At 36.8% G+C, this 11,789-nt stretch overlaps 1 long non-coding RNA gene across 1 annotated transcript in view; it reads left to right on the top strand.

The window, feature by feature from the left end:
* Nucleotides 1-11,212, top strand: part of LOC110347943 (uncharacterized) — an 82,416-nt gene extending 71,204 nt beyond the window's left edge. Inside the window, exon 5 of the long non-coding RNA XR_002392872.2 lies at nucleotides 8,102-11,212. This is a non-coding gene — a long non-coding RNA (uncharacterized LOC110347943). The remainder of the gene's footprint in view (nucleotides 1-8,101) is intronic.
* The last annotated feature ends 577 nt before the right edge of the window (nucleotides 11,213-11,789 follow it).

Consider the following 11,789-nt stretch of genomic DNA (forward strand, 5'->3'; position numbering starts at 1 on the left):
CACTGACTCTGATCCGTCTTATGTTGTTCTTCGTTGCATCATCTAGTAGCTGCTGGATTGATTTCTCATGGTCCCTTACAATTTTAAAGCAATTTTCCTTTTCCTGGTCACTAATTGCAATCTTATCTTCTATATCTGAAATTCTGTCCTCACATTGGCTCATTCTGCTGTGTAAATTTCAATGGAGTTTTTAATCTCCTGGAAATGTTTTTATCTATTTTATGGATTCCATTTGTTTCCTCTGTTGTGATTCCATCATATTCCTGAGCTCTTCTCTAGATTTATTAATCATGTCTTGCACTATGAGCCCAGTCTCTGTTGTTATCTGAGAAATTATTTCTGATTTCATTTTTTCCAGGTGCTCTTTTGTTGCCACTTCAGGTGGTTGAGTATCAGAGTGTTCTATCTCTTTTCCCTTTTGGGTTGCTGTAGGTGATTGGGAGTCTAGTTTTGGGGCTTGTTTATGTGTCTTATCATTTTTTTTGGGAGGTGTGTGTGTGGGGGGGGTAGGGGAGGTATGCTTCTGGCACCCGTGTGGGTCTCCTCCTCTCTGCTTGGAGTGGTGGTATGGCTGCCTGGAAGCCTCCTCCTCTATGCTGGGAGCGGTGGTATGCCAGTCTGGAGGCCTCCTCCTCTGTTCTGGGAGCTGTGGCACATCGACCAGGAAGCCTCCTCCTCTGTGCTGGGAGCAGTGCTATGGTGGCCCAGAAGCCTCTGTTATTTGATTTCTTGATGATGACCATTCTTTCTGGAGTAAGATAGTATCTCAGTGTTGTTTTAATTTGCACTTCTCTAATGGCCAGCAGTGTTGAACATTTTTTAATGTATTTATTGGCAATTTATATTTCTTCTAAAAAGTATTCATTTTGGTTAGCTATCTTTTGATTGGGTGCTTTATTTGGGGGAGTCTAATTTCTCTGAGTTCTTTATATATTCTAGATGTTAGTCCTCTGTACAAGGAACAGCTGCCAAAATTTTTTCCCATTCCATAGGCTATCTCTTCACTCTCTTGGTTGTTTCCTTTGTTATGCAGAAACTTTAAAATTTGATATGATCTCAATTATTGATTCTCAGTATTATTTCTTGTACCATTGGAGTTCTCATCAGAAAGTCTTTGTCTACACCTATATCTTCAAGAGTTGTACTGATTTTATCTTCCAGCAGATTGTTTCTCTTTTAACATTTAGATCTTTGATTCATTTTGATTTTGCTTTAGTATATAATGGCATACCTTGGTCTAAACTCAATCTTCTGCATGTGGATATCCAATTTTCCCAACAGTATTTATTAAAGAGGCTATCTTTACTCAGTGTATAATTTTTCCTCTTTGTCAAAGAACAAGTGGCTGAATGTGCTTGGAGTTCTTTCTGCTTCTTTTATTGTGTTCCATCAATCCATATGCCTGTGTTTGTGTCAGTACCATGCTACTTTTATCATAGTATCTTTTTACTATAACTACAAATCTAGATTGTGATGCCTCCTGCATTTCTTCTGTTACCTGGGATTGCTTTTATCATTCTGAGTGTCTTCTGATTCCATATAAATTTTAGCATAGTTTTCTCTAGAGCTGTGTGATATTTTGATTGAAATTGTGTCTCATGTATATATCAGTTTTGGAAGTATTGCCATTTTTATTATATTGTTTCTGCCTATCTGGGAACATGAAATATCATTCCATTTTCTGGTGCCTCCTCAATATCCTTTTCCAGAGTGGTGTAATATTCATTGTAGAGATCTTTCACTTTCTTTTCTAGGTTAATTTCTAAGCGTTTATTTTTCTTGATGCTATTGTGAATGGTATTGCTTTTCTAATTTATTTCTCAGTGAGTTCATTATTGATGTATAGGAATTTGCTTGATTTTTTGTGTGTTTATTTTGTATGCTGCTACACTGCTGAATTTGATTATCAATTTTAGGAGTCTTTTGGTGAAATTTTCTGGGTTTTCTAAGTTAAGGATCATGTCATCTGCAAATAATGAGACTTTAACTCTGTCCTTTCCTGTACATACATTTTTTATTTCTTTCTCTTGTGAGCTTGTTCTTTCTAATGTTTTGAGGACTACATTGAATAGCAATGGGCAGCAAGAGGTATATGTGAAGCTTAGGAGAGAAGTTAAAGCTCAAGGTTTCAATCCAAGAGTTAATGTCAATTGTTTGATGACATCTTAGGCAGTGATGTTATCTATCGCCAAGGAAAACAAAGATGGAGAAATGAATTCCTGAGTTCATAGGGACAGAGGACAGAGGAAGCAAAAAGAAATAAGTAACAATCAGAGAATCCATTGAAAAGTGGTGAGGGGATGCCTGGGAAAGAGGGATGGGAATTTGGATTCAGTTCCCCAGTAAGTCAAACAAAATGAAGCCTTAGGAGATGCTGTTGGAATGAGATTACTCAGGTTATGTGTGACCTTAGAGTCTTTCTGATGGAAAAGGTGGAAGGCTTTATGGAAAAGAGCTGACCACCACAAAAATAGGTGGCTAGATGATAAGCACCACTTTCATTATGGCTCTTAGGGGCTCAAATTCTCTTCATTTCCAAAGATTAGAAATAATTACATGAGAAAATGTTTGAGTTAAGTAATAATTCCTTGGTTATTTTTGTGAGACATAAGGATAAATTAATGGGGTTTTAAAAATCTCTCATTTGGGAGAGTTTCAAAACTAAAGATGTAGCACTTTAAGATGGTATAAGTTGGTTTCACATGAATGAAGAAATGTCTCTGAACTCTCTATTAAGCCCTATGGCTCTTATTTCCAAAGGGTAAGCATTTAAGACTATAGATGATAGCTTTTATATTTTTGCATTGTACTTATAAGGATACTTTTACCCTGTCTGAAAAATATCGAATTTTATAACTAGTTGATTTATTCAGAAGTCTCTGAATATTTCAGTATGCAATCAGTTGCACTTTTAATAAGACATAAACTATGTACACTGATTTATTGAATTTAATCAAAATGACTTGATGGCTAACTAATGCAGTGCTTTTGACAGACTCTGATATGGGGTCTAGTTACAGGAGACAATAAAACAGCAAGATGATAGGATGATTTTATTCCTAAAAAATGAAACAAGACAAAGAAAGATAAAAGATTTTTCTGTTTGTTTGGTGAGAGAGTTTGCCTGGAAGACAGAAGACCCACATTATGAAAACTTTCCTGTGGTTCTTGGCATGTTTCAAGCAGGTGCAAGCAACGCAAGACTCCCATTAAAGAATAGCCTTCCCCACTCCTCATAGCCTGACCACTGTTTATGCCTAGAGGTGTAAATAGACTCAAAGGTCATCTGCTTCTTAACATGCCATTTCTCTCCTTTTGGAGTGTTTTCAGTTTTTATTGGAAGCACTAGGATGAGGCAGCTCCCCAGTCACTCTGAGGGAATCAAAAGGGCCCTTATACCCCCTTCTGTGCCTTCTGCAACCCTCTGGGTCTTAAGCCTCCAAATGATTTGATTATGTTTGGTTATAGTTGTAATATTGATTTAAGTTAGAGGAGACCAGGAAGGGTCGAACTGCGCTTTATGTTTCCTTGTGGTTGTATAGATCAGAGTCTGTTACTTCCACATCTTCTGCAGAAAGGAATTGCTATCATTTTTCTAAACATTTTATAGATCTTAAGATATAGATCTTAAGTTTTTTTCTAAAAAAAATCTGGCACAATAATAATTTGATTTTCAAGAAGCAGTTTTCTTTGGTGAATAAGTAGCACTATATTTATACAGAGAATAAAGCTCACTGAAAATCCCTCTACTTGGTTTTGAAAAGTTCACTGAAAAATTGACAAAGGGAGCATTTATTTTAGACAGTGGTAGCCAATCTGATAAAGATCTTGGTAAACGAAATTTTTAGTTTTTTAAAAACTACAACATAGGCCTTCAGAGTAAGGGTTTGTTTTCAGTATTCTTTTATATTTACACATCAAACACTCATAGATGAATTGTAATCTGTAATATATATATTACCCTTGGATTAGAAAAGACTAATGTGAAAGATCAAGTTGGTGTTTTGTATTTGGAGTCAGTGTGACTTCATCAATACCGGGGGAAAATACATCCTACTACACAGCCTACCATTCTTCTATTCCCACATTGCAAACAGTGCAGTGTTATAGAAGGAGTTTCAGTTAGAAGAAGCCATCCAATATACCATGCGCACGTGATGGTTAAGTTAACCATGGCTTTTCCATTCCTGGGGTCCTCACCATGTACAGCATCCCTAGGCTACTCACTGTGTCTGAGAGGAAGTAGAGGCAAGTAGATCCCTGGACCACGAAGGGTGCAGCAGAAATGTCCACCCTGGATTGCCTGGGACTCCAGCCAGGGCATTGTTGGTGTGTACCCCAGTATGTAAGGAAGAAAGAGATAGACACCAACCCCAAGAAAAATTGAATAGAAAAAAATGAAATGTGAAGCTTTGCTGGAAGATCTGTACTTTCTTAGGGAAAGTGGAAAGATAAAATAAGAATGAGTTTTATGTCATTTTATTCTGAAAATGCGATTTATTTTTATTTACTAACTTCCATAATAGTACAATAACTTTGACATGACAGTTACAGCATGTGAAAGCATGAAATGTAATTTAACTGAAATGACATTGCACTAGCTTTAAACAAAACACACTTGGCAAAAGATGGAGGAACAAGAAAACCTTTTTTTTCTTGCTGCACATAAATCATAGCACACTGGAAAAAGAAAATGCATTTAGTGAGAGTAATGAAGTAATAAATGGAAAAAGATCCTCACTGGCTTGTAAGATCTTTCATAAGTACAAGCACTGTAAGAACAGGAAATATGTCTGAGCTCCGCTTACTTTCCACAGTGCCTACCATGTGGTGAATATCCAACAAGTATTTTTTCAATGAGTAAACTCCATTCCAGGAGGTTTTAATAATGGCGTCCCTGTTTAGGTGGACTTTTCCAAAACAGATTCCTTTCATATACTGAAGAAGAGATTGAGAACTAGATTATGGGTTGCAAAGAAACTGAAGTCAGAAAAAGAGTCAGGGAGAAGGCACACACAAGAAGCTGGGTGCTCTGTAGATTTGTTTTTGGTAGAGTGGTTCCAGCGCTCAGAATCTCACGGTAGGAAAATTAATGAATGCTGGCTTCTGATGCGTGGATCCAAGCAGCTCCAGCTTTGGTCCCACTTCATCCTGGGGCACCCCTCAAGCCCTGAGTGGTCCTTTCTGAGAGTAAAGTCTCGATTCGTGACCCTGCCTCATCTTTCAGCACCTGAAACAACTAAACTTTACTGCTGGTATGGGGAAAAATCTCAGGGTCAAGAGGGAATTTTCTGACATAGTCCTCATTCCCATGGAAAAATTTAAAAACCTTTCTCTGTAATTTAAATTTTATTTGGTAAGACTTCATTAAAGTTAAAAACTCAACAAAATAAACATGCTTGGGTGGATTGAAGCCTCTGTTGTCCCAGGTAGCTACATGAGTAAATGATGCTTATGAGATAATTTGTGGGGTGGAAAGAAACCTGGAGAGTCTGAGATTATTAGAGGAGTGGAAGAAAATCTGACGTCTTCAAAGTTTTGTCCAAATCTCACCATAAGCACTAGGAGTGATTACAAGACAAACCATGAAAAGGCATTTATGCCTCATAGAGGTAGCTAAACAGAGCTTCCTTTACACTAAAGTGCTGCAGATTTCTTAAAATCTCTACTGATCTAATCAAGAAACAAAATTTGCTTTATTCTTAGGTGGGAATTTGTAAAAGGAACACAAATTCTCTTCATGCTTTCTTTTTTATTCTCTTTCTTCTTTCTTCTTTCTTCATTTATTCCTTGTATCCTTTTCCTTTCTTCTTTATTCCTTGTATCCTTTCCTCCTTTCCTACTTTTCATTCATTCCCAAATATTTTCCAACAACAGAATGTATAGATTTTAGATGATTTGAGGTGTACAGGATATGATTCCTACCTTCAGGAAAATAAATATTCAAGTAGGTATTCAAACTATGGATAAATGCCTTATGTTCTATACTCAGCGCAGGTTGCAGAGGGACAGTGGAGGTGTGTTAGCCCAAACTCTAGGATGGGCACATAGGCACTGCAGGCAGCAGTGCATCTGGACCTTTTGTCTGCATAACGTTGGATATTTTTAACAAAGAAATGAAACAGAGCACTATGTGTATGACTGGGATCTCTATGAGTGATAAAAGCTTGTGTCAGGTATATTTCAAAGGAAAGATGTTCCACATACAGAGGAGGGAAAGCTACCATTATCCTAGGAGCTGTACCAATTTCATCTTCATTATTTTAGTTCGCCCTCATGAGAACCCTAAAGGACACCCATTTTCTGTATTTTCTGTTGTGGACACTAAGGCTCCTTGTGTGAGTTAAACTGTGACTGTAAATACTGATCTGTTTGACTCATATTTCATTGGGATTAGAAAGGTTACAAACAGGATGGGAGCAAAATTAAAAAGAATTAAACAAGGATCTATTTTAGGGTTCTTCTCCAGATCGTGGGGAAATGATAGAATGGCCTTCTTATTTTCAGTGACCTATTGCATACAACAAATTTCATTACAATCAAAATTAGACAAGCTCTTTGAACATATTTTAGAAAAGCCAAATAGTTATTTTCCACGGCAGTCCTCAAACTTGTGCAAATCTCAGCGATTCCAGGGTAGATTCAGGTATAACTAGATAATAAACTGAAAATACACAGTGATTGGTCAAAGAAGCATAGTTATAACTCCAATCTCAATCAAATTTTATATATGCCACTTATCAATAAATAGAATGAACTGTTTACTACCTTCCTAAATAGCTAATTGAATATTTTAGAAGAATTTCTAATTGCAGTGTCATTATCTTGCTATTCCTTAGTGCTGAGCCCTCTAATTTGAGATCTACTGGAGGGCAACATTTGCAAATTAGAAACATAATTGAAATCTACTGCAGAATAAATTGATGTTTACCGCTACATAAAGTTAGTGTAATCATTTTAAAAAGTATGGCCTCTATTCTCTTTTCAGTTCATTGGCTTATCTTTTTTTTTTTTTTTTGAAGGATGAAATTGTAGCTGTAGATGACCCTCAGAAAAAGTGAACTTTCTCTTTTCATATCCTCTCTAAATAGCAGCATGGGAAAAGGGACAGTGGCATTTCCCACGTAGGCCACGGCCTTCCATGATGGTGGTTCCTCTCTGGATCTCTGAATTTTGAACTGAACTGACTTAAGGATATTATTGGACACTAACTTTATCTGAATAGATTTTAAAAATTTGGATATTTAAAAGATGTGAACATAGTGTGAATTTATTCTTAGACTAGCACAAAAGTAAGGCAGAGTTTTTCAGTGTTAAATTTTAGAAGTTCTTAAAACAATTGAACTTCATAAGACACACTAAGAAAATTAAAAGATAAGCCACAAAATGAGAGAAGATATCTGCAAATCACATATCTGATAAATATCTATAATAATCAAATTTTCTACCCAGAACAATGAAAAGTGGGCAAAGATCTGAGTAGATACTTCACCAAAGAAGATACACAAATATAAAATAAACACGTGAGAAGATGATCAACAAAATATGTCATTAAGAAACTTAAAAAATCTGATGGAAGTATGTCAAATAAATGCCAAAGGGAACTAAATGAATGATCTTCCAATGACTAATATGGAACAACTCAACCAATAAAATAAATAACATAGTTTTGGATTATAATCTAAATTACAAAATACATACCCATGAGTTTATACTCACATGTGATTTAACAAATAAATCAGAGGAAATAGACAAATATTTGTAGAATTAAAAAAATGTTTATAGACACTTTACCCTTAGGAAGAGGGATCTTCATTCCCTCAACTGTGAATATGAGCTAACTATAGTGACTTCCTTCCAAGAGTATGATGTGGAACAGGGAAAAATTGTTTTACAGTGTAGAGACTCAAGAAACTATCTCAGCCATGTGATCCAGCTTAAGGTCAAGAGTGATGTCACAGGCTGGGGATATATCTCAGTGTGGGAGTGCTTGCTTGGCACCTGTAAAGCCCTGGGCTTGATCCCCATCCCTGATCCCAGTGGCCCTCAGGAAAGAATGATGTGCACTGAATATGATACAATGAAAATGCCACTTTTCCAGCCCGTTTCAATCAGGCAAGTCTGCAGAGGCCATAGCAAGGTCCCCAGCCACGCGGAACATGCTGATCCAGCCCATGCCCCAGCAGCAATCCACTAGACCCCCCCACCCTCAAGGCTCTTGGCTGTATTGCCATCTGGCTCCACACTACAAAGACGCAGAGGACACTGGACCACTAGACCACTGTACTGGGTAAGTTGGAGGGATCATCGCCTCCCATCAGAACCAGGACTATCTTCAGGGGAAGGGAAACTGGAACCTGCAGTACAAGCCTGCAGAGTTCAACCCTACAAGAGGACAGGGAGCTCAACTTTGGACTTGCAGCCAGAAATCTCCCTGAATCTCACAGGTCTGCAACTGCCTTGATGAGACTCATTGACATATCTGCACACTGCTACCCACATTGTCTATTGTGACAACAGAGACATACCCTGAAAGGGGCCCCTCATTTTCATTTTTATTTTTTATTTATGAAATTAGTATTATTGGTTTGTTTTTTCTCTTTTCTTTTTCTCCTCTTTAATTTTTTTCCTACTCTTTGCAAATATTTGTTTTTCTCTCCTTTTTAAAATTTTCTTTTCTTATTCTGTCTTTTCTCCTTCCTTTCTCTGTTTCTTACATTCACTCTCCTGCTCTCTCACATTGTTCATCTCCCTTTTTGTCCCTCTTCTGGCCCTCATTTGGAGTTCTTCTTTATTTTTCTATTATTCTCTTTTTCCTTCTTGCCTATGTCCTCTGGCCTCACTGCTACCTTCGCCTATCCTTCTACCTATCTATCCCTCCCTCCCCAACTCCTTGTAACTCCCCATCACAAAGGGTAAAGTTGTTATATTGAAGAGTTTATTCACTACATGTTGGGTTGGTCCTCGATCTTGATTTAATTCACAGAGCTAAAGGTGATAGATTAATTACCACAAAATGTCATTTTCTAAGTTGTTCTTGATGCAATAGTGTTGCCGACTGTATCACTTGGGCTAACGTGTTGTTATTGATCTAGTCAGTGATCTTCCCTGGTATAAGGAAAATGAGATAGCCTTAGAGACATTAGAGACTCAAAACTTAAAGACCAGCTATATCTGGAAGACATCTCTAAGAAACAGTCATTCTATAAGGGTTCTAATTACAAGCAACAAAGATACTTACAATAAGCAATTTCAAAGTATCAACCCAGGAGTTAAAACAAGGCAGTACCAAAAACAAAAATGAGAAGGCATTTAAGCAAGGCACAAACTCAGACTTCCACTCCACCAAGGGTAAACTCTGGGGGAAATGAGGTGGAAAAGTCCAATAACCAACCACCTGGACACCCTGAACTGATAGCACAGGAAGTAACAAAACAGATGAATGAGGGGCTAGAAAAATTCAAAGAAAGAAATAATCTCCCAGATATCCGCAGAGATGGTGAGCAGAGTGAAAGACTGATTAGAGGATCTAGAAGAGAAACAGATAAAAAAAATAGATGAGCTCAGAAACATGCTGGAAGCCATGAATACCCAGCATAAGAAAGAAACGGAAACCATGATCGCCCAACATAAGAAAGAAATGGAATCCATGAAACAGATTCAAACAGATATTCAGGAGATTAAAAACTCCATTGAAAGTATCCACAGCAAATTAAGGGAATCTGGAGATAGACTATCAGACATACAAGACAGGATCATGTTTAAAGACCATGAAAACAGAGATTTCTTAAAAATAGTAAGGGACCACAAGAAATCAATCCAACAGCTGCTAGACTATGCAAAGAAGAAAAACATAAGACTCATAGGAGTCTGTGAAAAAAAAGGAGAAAGCACAATTGACATAAAAAAACTGTTCACAGAAGTAATAGTGGAAAACTTCCCAGACAGAGGTAGAGAATTGGGCATACAGATAAGTGAGGCATATAGAACTCTAACTATTCATGATCAAAAAAATCTGCATCTAGACATAATAGTCAAGATCCCAGAAAGGCAACAGAAGAACAAAATTCTACAAGCAGATGGACAAAAGAAACAAATCACCTACAAAGGAAAGCCCATCAGAATCACAGCAAATTTTTCAACACAAACCCTCAAATCAAGGAGAGCTTGGAGTGAAGTATTTCAAGCCCTAAAAGAAAATAACTTCCAACCTAGACTGTTGTATCCTGCAAAATTCTCTTTCAAAATCAATGGGGAAATTAGATACTTCCATGACAAAGAACACCTGAGAAATTTCATGAACACCAAACCAGCACTCCAAATAATTCTAAGAAATATCCTAGAAAAAGACAATGAAGGTCACAACTCCAGAGGTTCAACAGACGGAAGCCACCAGGCAAGGTAAGTCACTAAAGGGAAAGGGAGAAAAATAAGAAATAAAAGAGCCAACGAAAGTAAAACATCATGACAAGGAATCAATATCTATCAATTATAATCATCAATGTTAATGGCCTCAATTCACCAATAAAAAAATAGACTGGCAGAATGGATTAAGAAGCAAAATTCAACAATATGCTGTATACAAGAAACACACCTAACTCAAAAAGAAACTCATAGACTGAAAGTAAAAGGATGGAAAATACTTCTCCACGTGACAGGAATCTGGAAAAAACCAGGGGTAGCAATCTTATTTGCAAAAAAAGCAGATTTCAAACCAAAACTAATTAAGAGAAACAAAGATGGTCAGTACATCCTTGTGAAGGGAACAAGAGGAAGAGATGACAATCCTAAATATATATGCACCAAGTAGGAATGCCCCCAACTATACAAAACAAATACTTATGGACATGAAAAACCAAATAAGCACTAATACAATTGTAGTGGGGGACCTCAATACCCCACTATCACAAATAGAAATGTCATCTAGACAAAAAGTTAACAAGGAAATTCTAGAACTGAATCAAGTTATTGAACAAATGGACTTAATAGATGTTTATAGAGTGTTCCACCCCACAAGATTGGAATACACATTCTTTTCAATTGCACACAGGTCATTTTCCAGAATAGACCACATGCTAGCTCATAGGACATGTCTAAGTAAATGTAAAAGAATTGAAGTTACTCCCTGTATATTATCAGACCATAGTGCAATAAAATTGGAGATCAATAACATAAGAAACCGCAAAACCCCCACAAACACATGGAAACTGAATAACACCCTGTTTAACAACCAATGGGTCACAGAAGAAATTAAAGAAATTAAACAGTTTCTACAAGTAAATGAAAATGCCAGTACAACATACAGGAATCTATGGGACACAATGAAAGCAGTTCTACGTGAGAAATTCATAGCAGTGAATGCCCATATTAGGAAAACAGAGAAAACTCAGATAAATAACCTAATGCAGAACCTCAAGCTCCTAGAAAAAGAAGAGTATAATGAATCCAAAGCTCATACAGAGAGGAAATTATAAACATCAGGGCGGAAATCAATGCAATGGAGACTAAGAGAACAATACAAAAAAATCAATGAATCAAAGAGTTGGTTTTTGAAAGAATAAATAAAATTGATAAACCTTTAGCCAACCTTATCAAAGAAAAGGAAAGAAAAGGCACAAATACATGCAATTATGAATGAAAAAGGTGAAGTCACAACAGATCCAATAGAAATCCAGAGGATCATCAATGCCTACTTCAAGAAACTGTACTTCAATAAAATGGAAAACACAGAAGAAATGGGCAGATTCCTAGATACATACGAATTGCCAAAGTTAAATGAAGAAGATATA

Source organism: Heterocephalus glaber, unplaced genomic scaffold (genome assembly GCF_053883595.1).
Source record: "Heterocephalus glaber isolate CG9 unplaced genomic scaffold, H.glaber_assembly_v1.0 deba00001457, whole genome shotgun sequence".
Taxonomy (NCBI): domain Eukaryota; kingdom Metazoa; phylum Chordata; class Mammalia; order Rodentia; family Bathyergidae; genus Heterocephalus; species Heterocephalus glaber.